The following is a 12,620-nucleotide window of genomic DNA, read 5'->3' on the forward strand; positions in this document are numbered from 1 at the left end:
TTCCGTACTCTTTTAATGAGACATGAGGTGCTGGGGACGAATCTTTGGGCAGACTTGGCAGAATGTTCCCTGTAACAGGGTGAACTGCTTCCTTTTAGTGATACACAAGGGTTAAAGACGCTCGTTCTGACTTTTGAGTTAGGACCTCCAAAACTTAAACATTCAGCATTGTTTTTGGCAGACTCTGGGTCTGGGATGGGGCATTCATAAACAAGACTGGGATGGAGAGAAACATCTTTTCATAGGTCCCATGGATGTTGACAGTCATACAGGCTCATTGCAACTGACTCCATGTAACATCTATATGGTCACTTTTGGGAACTTCAAAGCTCACTTGACAACAGACTTGGCCCCCCATGAATCAGCCCATCATTCTGACTGAGCCCAGAGTACTGTGGTGGCTGACTTGAGCAGGAGGCAAAGACATCTGCAATATGTTCACTCCACTTTCAATTTCTTCAAATAATTATTAGTAATATTATGCTCCCTTATATTCTTCAGGCTTTATCATTTATAAAATGCTGCCATATTCGTTACACATTAAACTGGCAATATTTTTAAAAATTCTTCTACTCCATAAAGACCATGTCCTATAGCTGTAATTCTGTCTCCATGGGATCAAGGAAGGGAAGTGGGAAAATGCCATCTGGGGAGAGGAGAGAGATAGTAAAGAGAAAAGCCTCTTGACATGAAGGGGAAGAAAGGGAAGCATTTTGGCCTGGAAAGTGGGAAGGAAGAGAAGCAAGGTCAGAGCAAGTATTGTTATGCCCAGAATTCATGATCCCCAAAGACCACTAGGGAGCCGAGTCTGATTCTGATGTAAAAGCAAAAGAGCCTTTATTTGAGCTAGCTCGAGCTCAATCCCCTACCTGCACCAACAGAGCAGTGAGATACCGGGGAGAGAGAGCGAGTTTCAAAAGGACAAAGGTTTTACTGGGGCCTAGGGGCAGTTGGTGAGGTAATGGCTGTGGCCTCAGCTGATTGGCTGGGGAAGGGTCCGAGTCCTGTTAGGCAGGTGAGTGGGGGTTACTCAAGGGGAGGAGGTGTGGTCAAGGTGAAGGACACAGAACAAGATGGAGTTGGCCAGCGTAGACCTGCCCTTTCATTCCCCCCTTGTCATGTAGCTTACGGACCCAATCATGGGACTGGCTGCATTTATGGTGACAAGGGGAACAGAGTTTGGAGGTTTACACAAAGTTCTGGGAACCAAGTGTCCCTGGGGTGGCTCTTGGAGGTCTGATTAAGTATTGTCCCCGAGCTGGTTTCTATGATCTGCCAGGTGATGTTTTGGGGGGCGTGGGGACTCCCGGCAGCATGAGCAGTGACAAGCAGAGTTAACAGAGTTACCAATATTAGGTGGGTGAGCTTGAGCAGGTTGTGTTGGTCCTGATTGACGGCCCATCGCGTGACGAAGTCCTTCCGGATCGAGGAGGGGTCCACTGGCCAAACGTGGGTGTGATGGACCCAGATCGCGATGCCATCTATTTTGAGAGCGGTGGGGGTTGTCAGCACCACGATGTAGGGTCCCTTCCAGCGCGGCTTGAGGGTCTCTCGGTGGTGCCTCTTGACGTAGACCCAGTCTCCCGGCCTGTACTGATGAGGTGTTGGGGTCGGGCCACCCTTGTAGATGGCACGGAGGCGCGGCCAAATGTCCTTGTGCGCCCTCTGGAGCCCTCTCAAGGAAAGAAAAAGTTCTTGATCTTTAAACTAAAGGTTGGGAATAATAGGGGGTGGCCTGCTAAACATGATCTCGTAGGGAGTAAAACCCAGAGTGTAAAGAGTGTTCCTAACCCGGTAAAGGGCATACGGTAGGAGAGCCACCCAGTCCCCGCCAGTCTCCATGGTTAATATGGTAAGGGTCTTTTTTAGGGTTCTATTCATTCTTTCTACCTGTCCTGAGCTTTGGGGACTATAAGCACAATGTAATTTCCAGTTTGCCCCCACCACCTTGGCCACTGCCTGTGTTACCTACGAGATAAAAGCTGGTCCATTGTCTGATCCTACCATGGCAGGAAAACCATACCTGGGTAAGATGTCTTCTAGTAGCTTCTTAGCCACTGTCTGAGCTGTTTCATGCTTGGTTGGGTATGCCTCCACCCAGCCAGAGAAGGGGTCTGTTAATACTAAAAGATATTTATAACCATAATTTCCTGGTTTGACTTCAGTGAAGTCGACTTCCCATTGGGCTCCCGGTCTGGTGCCTCTGAGCCTGGTTCCTTTTTTTATTTGATGTGGCTCTCGCGTTGGTGAGTTGGCAGGTCTTGCAGGCAGATACAACTTGCTCTATTTTGGTGTCCTGTTCGTGAATCTTGATTCCGGCATGTCGGATTAAGTCTTTTAATTTTTGGGCCCCCATGTGAGTAGACCGATGCATGTGCTCTAACATTGAGACTCTGAGCCAGTCTGGCAGCACGAGCTCCTTGTTAGGTGTATACCACCATCCCTTTATCTCCTGGGCCATGGGGAGTTTCTTGATCCGCTGTAACTCCTCCTGGGAGTATTTGGGCTGGTCTGGTAAAACTGGGTCTCCCAAGTCCGGTGGTTGTTAAGCCATTTTCTAGCCCCCAACATTACCGCCTTTGTAAGAGCGATGAACTCTGCTCTCTGGGCTGACGTTCCGGAGGGTAGAGCCTCCGCCCATACAGTGTCTGTTTCGGTGACCACCGCTGCACCCACATACCTGTGTCCGTCCCGCATAAAGCTGCTGCCATCAGTGAACCAAGTAGCCTCAGCATCGGGGAGGGGCCGGTCGGTCAGGTCCGTCCGGAATCCATGTACTTGTTCCAGGATTCCCGCACAGTCATGTAGTGGAGCACCCAGGTTCTCATGTAGTGCCTTGTCAAAGATGGTGGGCGAATTTTTGAATCCCTGAGGTAGCCGTGTCCAGGTGAGTTGCCCACTGTAGCCCTCCTCCGGATCATGCCACTCGAAGGTGAACAAGGGTTGGCTCTGGGGTGCCAGTGGCAGACGGAAGAAGGTGTCCTTTAAAGCTAGTACAGTATACCAGACCCTGGAAGGCGCCAAGGAGCTCAAGAGAGTATATGGGTTGGGAACAGTTGGGTGTATGTCCGTGACCCTCTTATTTACTTCCTGGAGGTCTTGTACTGGTCGGTAGTCATTTGTATGAGGATTTTGACCGGCAGTAGGGGGGTGTTCCAGGGAGACTGGCAAGGAACTAGTACCCCTAGGCTTCATAGTCTCCAGATGTGTGGCTAGATCCCCTTCTGGGCCTCCTGAGACATGGAGTATTGTTTGATCCTTACCAGACTCTCTCCTGGCTTGAGCTCTACCAGGACCGGGGTCCTGTGAGCGGCTAGTCCTATCCTCCCCCCCCATCTCTGCCCAAACAGAGGGGAATTCTGGTAGCCATCTGTCTATATTATCCTCTCTCGGGAGCGCCTCCTGGTGGAGGCGGTATTCATCCTCCAGTTTCATGGTCAGGACCTGGATGGGGTGGCCCTTGCCATCGGTGACCTGAGGCCCCCTTTGTCTGAAAGTTATCTGAGCTCCAATCTTGGTCAGTAAGTCCTGTCCTAACAGCGGGTAGGGGCATTCTGGTATTACCATAAAGGAGTGGGATACCCGGGCTGGCCCCAAATCTACCGTTCTTTGGATAGTCCATGAATACTGGCTCATACCAGTTGCCCCTTTTACCCAGGACTTCTTGCTGGCTAGTTTTCCTTGTGGGGTGCGGAGGACTGAATGTTGTGCTCTGGTGTCGGCGAGGAAGTCAACAGGGGTCCCCTCCACTTTAAGAGTTACCCTGGGTTCGGGGAGAGGGTCCAAACCCCGACTCCCCTAATCGCTTAGTTCATCTAGCTCTAGGACTTGCTTCCCTTCCCACCGGCCCTTTTCGGACAATCTCAGGCCCAATGCCCTATCTCCTTGCAGTATGCACACTGATCTTTCTGCAGCCTCTGCTTCCCCCCCTTGGTGGTTCCTTTACCTTTTCTTGCGTCGTCTGCCAGCTGCCCGAGACGGTGGTCTCATTCCTCGGGGAAGTCAGCAGTGGTAGCTAGTAGTATTCTGGCCAGGTCTCGAGTCTGCTTACTGCTGGCAGCCACCATGGCGCGAGCCTGCTTGTCCTCAGGAGGCTCCCGGTTATTATATACCTTTTCGGCTACCACTGGTAAGTACTGCAGACTTTTTTCTCCTAGTCTATCTATTTTCTGTAATTTTCTCCTAATGTCTATGGCTGATTGGTTTACAAAGGCCATGATAACAGCTGCCTTGCTTTCCGGAGCCTCTGGATCCATGGGGGTATAGGTATGGAATGCCTCCATGATCCGTTCTAAAAAGGCAGCCAGAGATTCATCTTTTCCCTGTTGTACATTTCCTACCTTGGCCAAATTAGTTGGCTTTCTAGCAGCCATTCAGAGACCCCCCATTAGAGTCTGGCGGTAGACACGGAGACTCTCCTTACCTTCTGCCATGTTGAAATCCCACTGGGGCTGAGTTAAGGGGAAGGAGGCATCTATCTGAGCCTGGTTGGTGGTGGGATTCCCATCTGCACCCGGAACTAGTTTTCGGAACTCATTGAGGATTCTTTCTCTTTCTTCAGTCGTGAACAGGACCTGCAAAAGCTGCTGGCAATCGTCCCATGTGGGCTGATGGGTAAAAAGAACAGAGTCTAATAAATCAATAAGCCCTGCCAGTTTCTTGGAAAACTTAGGATTCTGAGCTTTCCAATTGTAGAGGTCACTAGTGGCGAAAGGCCAATAGTGACAGGGCTGATTCCCCTCTGCATCTGGGGGTCCGGTGGCTTGCAGGGGCAGAATAGTGGAGTCGGTGACAGAGGCAGATTGCTCCCTCTGAGCCCTTTGTCTGGTAAAGGGCGGGCTTCCCACTGGAGTGTTTCTGCCTCCCGCTCTTGGAACAGTGTCTGCCTCCCCCGGAGGGGGAGGATGGTGTTCTTCCGGCATCCTAGGGGGGTTATACGGGGGAGGAAAAATTAATTCTTCTTCAGTCCCCCTTGTAGGACAGGGTAGAGGGGTGCTGAAGGCTGGGTAAGACTTTTCTTGTTTTCCTTCTTCTTTGTCCCCTGCAAAGCAAGAATGGGTTTTGGCTCCAGAGGGAGTGGGGCTAGGAAGGGCTTAAGCCAAGAGGGTGGGTAGAGGGGTAGTCTGAGTCTGTCCCATAACGTCCATCCAGTAAGTCCACAGAACAAAACAGAGAAACACAGAAACAGACAAACAGAGGGCCCTTAGAAAGTCTTCCAACTCCATGGAAGCAAAACTGAAAGCTAGCTTAGACCTTTGAGGGGATTCCACATCCCTCCAAAACTGATGAGGGGATTCCACGTCCCTCCAAAACCGAAAGCTAGACGACGGCCTCATGCCAACCAGCGGGAGAGACCTGCCTCATCTCAGACCATTGAGGGGATTCCACGTCCCTCCAAAACAGATGAGGGGATTCCATGTCCCTCCAGAAGGGAGGATCGGAACATCTTCCTCCAGTGCGTCCACTTAGACTGCATTGGGCACTACCAGAATTTCAGAAATGAGCTCACACAGAAAAGATGGAACGAACAGACACTAACTGTGGTCAGTCAGGCTCTCCGGGTCGGGGGTCCCTTGGGGGGTCTTGGGGATCCCGGACGAGCCCCCAAATGTTATGCCCAGAATTCGTGATCCCCAAAGACCACTAGGGAGCCGAGTCTGATTCTGATGTAAAAGCAAAAGAGCCTTTATTCGAGCTAGCTCGAGCTCAATCCCCTACCTGCACCGACGCAGCGGTGAGATACCGGGGAGAGAGAGCGAGTTTCAAAAGGACAAAGGTTTTATTGGGGCCTAGGGGCAGTTGGTGAGGTAATGGCTGTGGCCTCAGCCGATTGGCTGGGGAAGGGTCCGAGTCCTGTTAGGCAGGTGAGTGGGGGTTACTCAAGGGGAGGAGGTGTGGTCAAGGTGAAGGACACAGAACAAGATGGAGTCAGCCGGTGTAGGCTTGCCCTTTCAGTATCTTGGCTTCTGCTTCCACACATAGAACAAGTGGAAATGCCAGAATCCTGGGGAAGGATGTTAGACGGGTTGAGGTTAAAGCCAAATACATAGGGATGTGTGCTCAGATCCTCATTTAGGACTCTGAGAATACCCTCTGTTTGGAAGTTTCCAAACAATGTGAGTGAACTCCAGCAGGAAAGAGAGAGAGAGTGGGGGGTAAGAGAAAGGAAGTCAATACTTTTAAGCCTCCCACAGCTCCTGTACAGTATGCCATGGAAAGAACTAGAAACAGCCACACGTCTCGGAGAGCATAGATAGTAGCTGAGCTGGAATACAGTGGACTTGTTCTGGGGTCACCGTAAAACAGGAGAGGAGACCCTCCTGTTGGAAGATGTGACTGAATCTCAGAGGTGCTGCAGCCCAAGCCAAGGTCAGGCTGAATTAGTGAGGGAGAGCTACCGGCCCCTGATGGAGATGAAACAACCCTACAAACGAAGTGCCACATGAGGGGCTCAGACAGAATCACACGTGGGTCCCTAGAAGGACAACACTGTGAAGCAGAGCAAGCAGGTGTCCCTGAAGGGAGAAGTGAAATTGGGCTAGGCCTTCAAGGTGAGACAGACCAGAATGATGAGAGATGAAACTGGTTCAGGAGATAGGGCAAGTTTGTGGGATGCTTTTAATGTCACACCAAGGAATTTGGACTTTGTCCGAAGGGCCACACCCCAAAGAATATTGTGTAGAGCACTTGTTCATTGGGATATTAATAAGTGTACCATCAAAAAACGGGGGAAGATTCATAGTTTAAAAGTTTGGGAAACAATGAATTAAACATCCCGGTCTCTTCAATATACTAACGTGCATTAAGAAGAATACAATGGGAAACACAGGCTAGATCAGAGAGACAAGAAACAGACCAGGGGAGATCTTTATGCACGTTTGAGCGGGAGCGTCTCAGGACAGGGACCATGTTGCCGACTGAGAGAATGGAAAGAAAGACACTGACTGGAAAGTCATTAACCAGGAAGAATTGCTGAGGCATTAGTTCTGAGCGCCTACAGGGGGCGGAAGAAATGGAAGAGCCACAGTTTCAAGCTTGAGGAACCTGTAGGAGAGGGAAATCTCCTGCATTGTTTACCGACGCTAGAGGCCACTAGAGGGCGCGCTGCTTCAGGAGTAAAAGGGACCAGTTTCAGACCTCTGCGTTTGACACAGAACAGGCTATCTAGGTGGAAATGGCCTGTAGACAATTAACAATTGAATACTGAGGCTCAGGACAGAAGGCAAAGCCAGAGATGACCTTCTCCATACTGATCCCAAGACCTCAGGCCAGAATGGGTCTCCTTGCTGCGCCGGACCTTCTTCCAGGTCTCTCATGCAAGTCTGCCCTTGTCATATGTTGCCAGCTGCCCTGGATTTTTTCCGTTTTCTCTTCCCTTTAAAAGTGACCAGTCCTGTACCTCACTTCCTAGGACCCAATTTTCCGCAAAACCAGTGATTTTTCAAACTGTGGTCCTAGGGAACACTGATGTTCTACTAGTTGGTTCTAAGTGTTCCATCACCAAAATGAGCAATGCTGGTCTTTTCCTTGAAAAAATAATGAGCGAGTAGCTTAACAGTTCTCAATTTTATTTTTCTTTCATCATTTTTTTCTTAAGCCTTAGGCACCTGATAACATTAGTATACTAGCAAGTATTAGCAGATGGCAACATAAGTGAACAAGGAGGAAATGAGTGCCAACCTAAACTACTCAGAACGCATTGATTATATTTGATTTGACAGCTCTCTTTTGTGGATATTAGATACTAGTGCTAATGATTATAATTTCATATGAAAACCTATTTTATTTGTGTTCATGAAATAATTTTAATAAAAATTACATACATAAATATTCCATAGTGATCCGTAAATAACCCAGAACTCAAATTGTTCCAGCATGTGCAAATATTTAAGAAACTCCTTCAGAGCCAAAAAACTGAAATTGGAAGGATTTCATTTATTTAACAAATTTGTTATTCCCTACAACACCGTATACTAGTGTTGTAGAGAAACTCAGTTGTGGATCTCAATTCACACTGCTTCTTCCATGGTCATCCAGAGAAGTGGACACTCTGAGAATAGTATACATTTCTCAGATGCCCTTGGCCATGTGAACTCGTTCTTGGAAACAAACATTGCAGGAGTGATCTTTAGTACTCTCAGCCCTTCCCCCCCCAAATTTCCTGGCATGATGCTCCATGTTCTTTTCCCACCTAATGGCTAGGCATTGGCATGTTGGGCAACATTGAAAGCCAACCACTAAAGGTGGCAGAGTGTCCATTGGACTGGCTATTGAACTGCTAAACTGCATGTGAAAGACTTTTCCTGATGGCCAGAAACCCACTCTCTTATCTGTTAACTGTGTTAGAAATAAAACTTCACTGTGTTTAGTTACTGGCATTTTGTGGTTTATTTTAATAGTACCCAAATAATAAAATGGGTGACTTTCAAATGCCTCATATTAGGTGAAAGAAGCCAGACTCAGAAGGCTACATACTCTATAATTCCACGTACATGACATCTGTGATAGGCAAATCACTAGGTACAGAAAACTGATCAGTGTTCACCAGAGGCTGAGGATAGAGAGATGTTGACTACAAAGGATCAGGGAGGAATTTTGGAAGTTGATGGACATGCTCTGGTATTAACAGTGGTTACATGGCAGTATGCATTTGTCAAAACTCACACAGAAATGTTCACTTAAATGGGTGAGTTTTATTTATTGTAACTCAAGTTTTTAAATGTTCGCAAAAAGAAAACTTTTGTACTTTATTTTTAAAGAAAAAGAACGCACCATGCAAACACTAATCAAAAGACATCTGAATCAACTACAGGCATTTCCGTTTTTATTGCGCTTTACCTTACAGCACCTTGCAGATACTGCAGATTTTTTACAAATTGAAGGTTTGTGTCAACCCTGCAAGTCTATTGGCATCATTTTCCCAACAGCATTTGCTCACTTCAGGTCTCTGTGTCACATTTTGGTACTTAGTTGCAATATTTCAAAATTTTTCTCATTATTATATTTGTTATGGTGATCTGTGATCAGTGGTTATGACTTGTTGAAAGCTCAGATGATAGCTAACATTTTTTTTAGCAATAAAGCGTTTTTTAATTAAAGTATGCATATTATTTTTTAGACATGCTATTGCACACTTAATACAATACAGTATAGTAAAACATAACTTTTATATAACTTTACATAACTTTTCATATATAAACAAAACTAGGAAACCAAAAAATTCACTTGACTTACTTTATTGCAAAGGTCTGGAATGGAACCCACAGTATCTCCAAGGTATACCTGCATATTAATATCAAAATTAACTTCAGAAAAGAGAATACTATCAGGTATAAAGTGAGATATTTCATAAGGACAAATAGATCAATTCATCAAGAATACATACCTATGCTAAATATGTATTTATCTAATAATAAAGCTTCAGAGTACGTGTAGCAAAATCTATAAGAACTTCAATAACAAATATATAAATCACCAAAAAAATTCTCTCACCATAAGAAATTAGAAGGATAAGACAAATTAAATACAAACTAATTATAAGAAGAAAAAAGAAAGATAGGAGCAGAAGTCAATGAAATAGGGGCGCCTGGGTGGTGCAGTCGGTTAAGCGTCTGACTTCGGCCAGGTCACGATCTCGCGGTCCGTGAGTTTGAGCCCCGCATCGGGCTCTGGGCTGATGGCTCAGAGCCTGGAGCCTGTTTCCGATTCTGTGTCTCCCTCTCTCTCTGCCCCTCCCCCGTTCATGCTCTGTCTCTCTCTGTCCCAAAAATAAATAAACGTTGAAAAAAAAAAAAAAGAAGTCAATGAAATAGAAATAAAACAATAGAGAAAACAAAAAACAAAAAGTTGATTCTTTGAAGTGATCAATAAAACTGATAAACTTCTAGCAACATTGACAAATGGAAAAAGCCCCCAAGCACTAATTACCGATTTCAGGAACAACAGAAAGGATATCACTACAAATGCTACAGATATAAAATGTTAAGAAGGGTCTGCCATGAATTTAAATGGATAAATTCCCTGGAAAAAACACAAATTGCTAAAGTTCTCTCAAGAAGAAATGTAAAACTTTGATATCTCATTATCTATTAGAAAAAATTAGATTCATGGTAAAACATTCTAAAAAAGAAAACCCCAGTCTCTGGTGAAATCTTTAAAACAGACGAAACAAAACATCTATGCAAACAGTCCCAAAAAAGGGAAGAGAGAAGAACGTTTCACTATTATTTTATGAGATTAGCATTATCTTGATACCAAAATCAGATAAAAATATTATAAGAAAAGGAAACCACAAAAATGAATATCCCTCATGAATAAAAACAGTAAAGTATAAGACAATTGAATAAGCAGTACATAAAAAGGATAATTTATCATGACTAAGTGCAATTTTCCCCAAGTATGCAAGCTTGTTTTAACATCCAAAATTAATTAATGTAGTCCACTATAGTAAGAGACTAAAAACAAAAAGGGGGAAAAAAAAACATTATCAAACCAAGAGATGCAGAAAACATTTTGACACAATTCAATATTCATGTAAGGTAGCTAATTTAGAAATAGAAAGGAATTTCCAAAGCAGCCACAGCTAACATTCTGAGTAGCAGAAGACTGTTTTCCCTTTAAAATCAGACAAAGCAAGGATGTTTGCTCTTACCACTTCTTTTTTTTTTAATACTTATTTATTTTGGAGGGAAGGGGGTGGGAAGAGGGGCAGAGAGAAAGGGGCAGAGGATCCCAAGCAGGCCAGGCGGGTGCTGACAGCAGGAAGCCAGAAGCCAGCTCTAACTCCCTCCTGAAATCATGACCTGAGCCAAAGTAGGGCTCTGAGCTGACTGAGCCACCCAGGTGCCCCTTACCTCTTCTATTCAACTAGAGAGGGCCTATCTAGAGCAAAAAGGGAGAAAATTAACACATAGAGTTCTTAAAAGTTATTAAGACCCCCTTTTTATCACAGACTGCATAAATGTCTACATAGTGTATATCTTTTTTTTTTTTTTAACCTGTATTTGTTTTTGAGACAGAGAAAGAGCATGAACGGGGGAGGGTCAGAGAGAGGGAGACACAGAATCTGAAACAGGCTCCAGGCTCTGAGCTGTCAGCACAGAGCCCGACGTGGGGCTCGAACTCACGGACTGCGAAATCATGACCTGAGCCGAAGTCAGCCGCTTAACCGACTGAGCCACCCAGGCGCCCCCTACATAGTGTATATCTTAAGGAATCTATATTAAAACTTACTAGAATTAAAAAGTAAGCTTGGAAATGTCTTAGGATACAAGGTAAATATTCAAAATCTATTGTATTTCTACATACTAACAACAAACAATTGGAAATTAAAGTAAAAATAAGTATATCATTTACAATATAATTATAAAACAGGAAATACTCAAGGAAAGGTTTTACCAAGTATTGCAATACACTGAAAACAGCAGACATTACTGAGAGAATTTAAAGAAGACCTAAATAAATAGATACATGTCAATTCATTGGAAATCTTATTGTTTAAAATGTCAGTTGTCTTCAAATTGATCTAAAGATTTAATAAAACTTCAATCAGAATTCTAGGAGATTACTTTGTACAAACTTACAAGCTGATTGTAAAATTTCATGCCAATTCAAAAAATGTAGGGCAGTTGAAACAATTTTGACCAAGCTCAAATTTGGAGGATTTAAAACACATGATTTAAATGTGTATAATAAAGCTACACTAATCAAGACAATATAGATATATTATTTCAAGATACATAGGTAATCAAGACAATAGATATATAGACCAATGGAACTAAATGGAATCCAGAAATAAATACACATAATTAATTTTTTGACAAATGTGCTAAGGTAATTTAATAGAGAAGAATAGGTTTTTTTTTCCCTACATATATTACTGGAACAATTGAGTATCTATATGGCTAAGAACAGTATTTGCCCTTATCTCACACCATATACCAAAAAACATTAACTGAGAATGCATTGTAGATATAAATGTTAAACTTAAAATTACTACGCTGTAAGAAAGTGTAGAAATAAATCTTTGTGACCTTGAGTTAGGGAAAAATACACTAGTTATAAAAAGAAAAGAATGAATTATAATAGAAATAATCAATAATTGGGCTTTCTTCAAAATTAGGACTTTTTACTATTCCAAAGACACTATTTAAAAAAATTGAAAAGGCAAACAAAAACAGATTCTTAACTGTAGAGAAAAACTGGTGGTTAATCAGAAGGGAGGTGGGGGAGGGATGGGTGAAATAGGTGATGGGGATTAAGAGTACACTTCTTGAGGCACCTGGGTAGCTGAGTTGGTTGAACGTTGGACTTTGGCTAAGGTCATGGTCTCACGGTTGGTGAATTCGAGCCCCACATTAGGCTGTTGTGAGCACAGAGCCTGCTTCAGATCCTCTGTTGCCCTCTCTCTGCCTCTCCTCCACTCTCTCTCTCTTTCTGTCCCTCAAAAATAAATAAACTTTTTTTTTTAACAAAGAGTACACTTATCATGATGAGCACTGAGTAATGTATAGAATTGCTGAGTCACTATATTGTACACCTGAAACTAATATAACACTGTATGTGAATTACATGGGAATTTAAAAATAAATAAAAAATTTAAAAACCTGAAAAGGTGAGCT

This window comes from Lynx rufus, unplaced genomic scaffold (genome assembly GCF_022079265.1).
Source record: "Lynx rufus isolate CCGP_SWC_20201006 ecotype Redwood Valley unplaced genomic scaffold, mLynRuf1.p SCAF_4, whole genome shotgun sequence".
NCBI classification, from domain to species: Eukaryota; Metazoa; Chordata; class Mammalia; order Carnivora; family Felidae; genus Lynx; species Lynx rufus.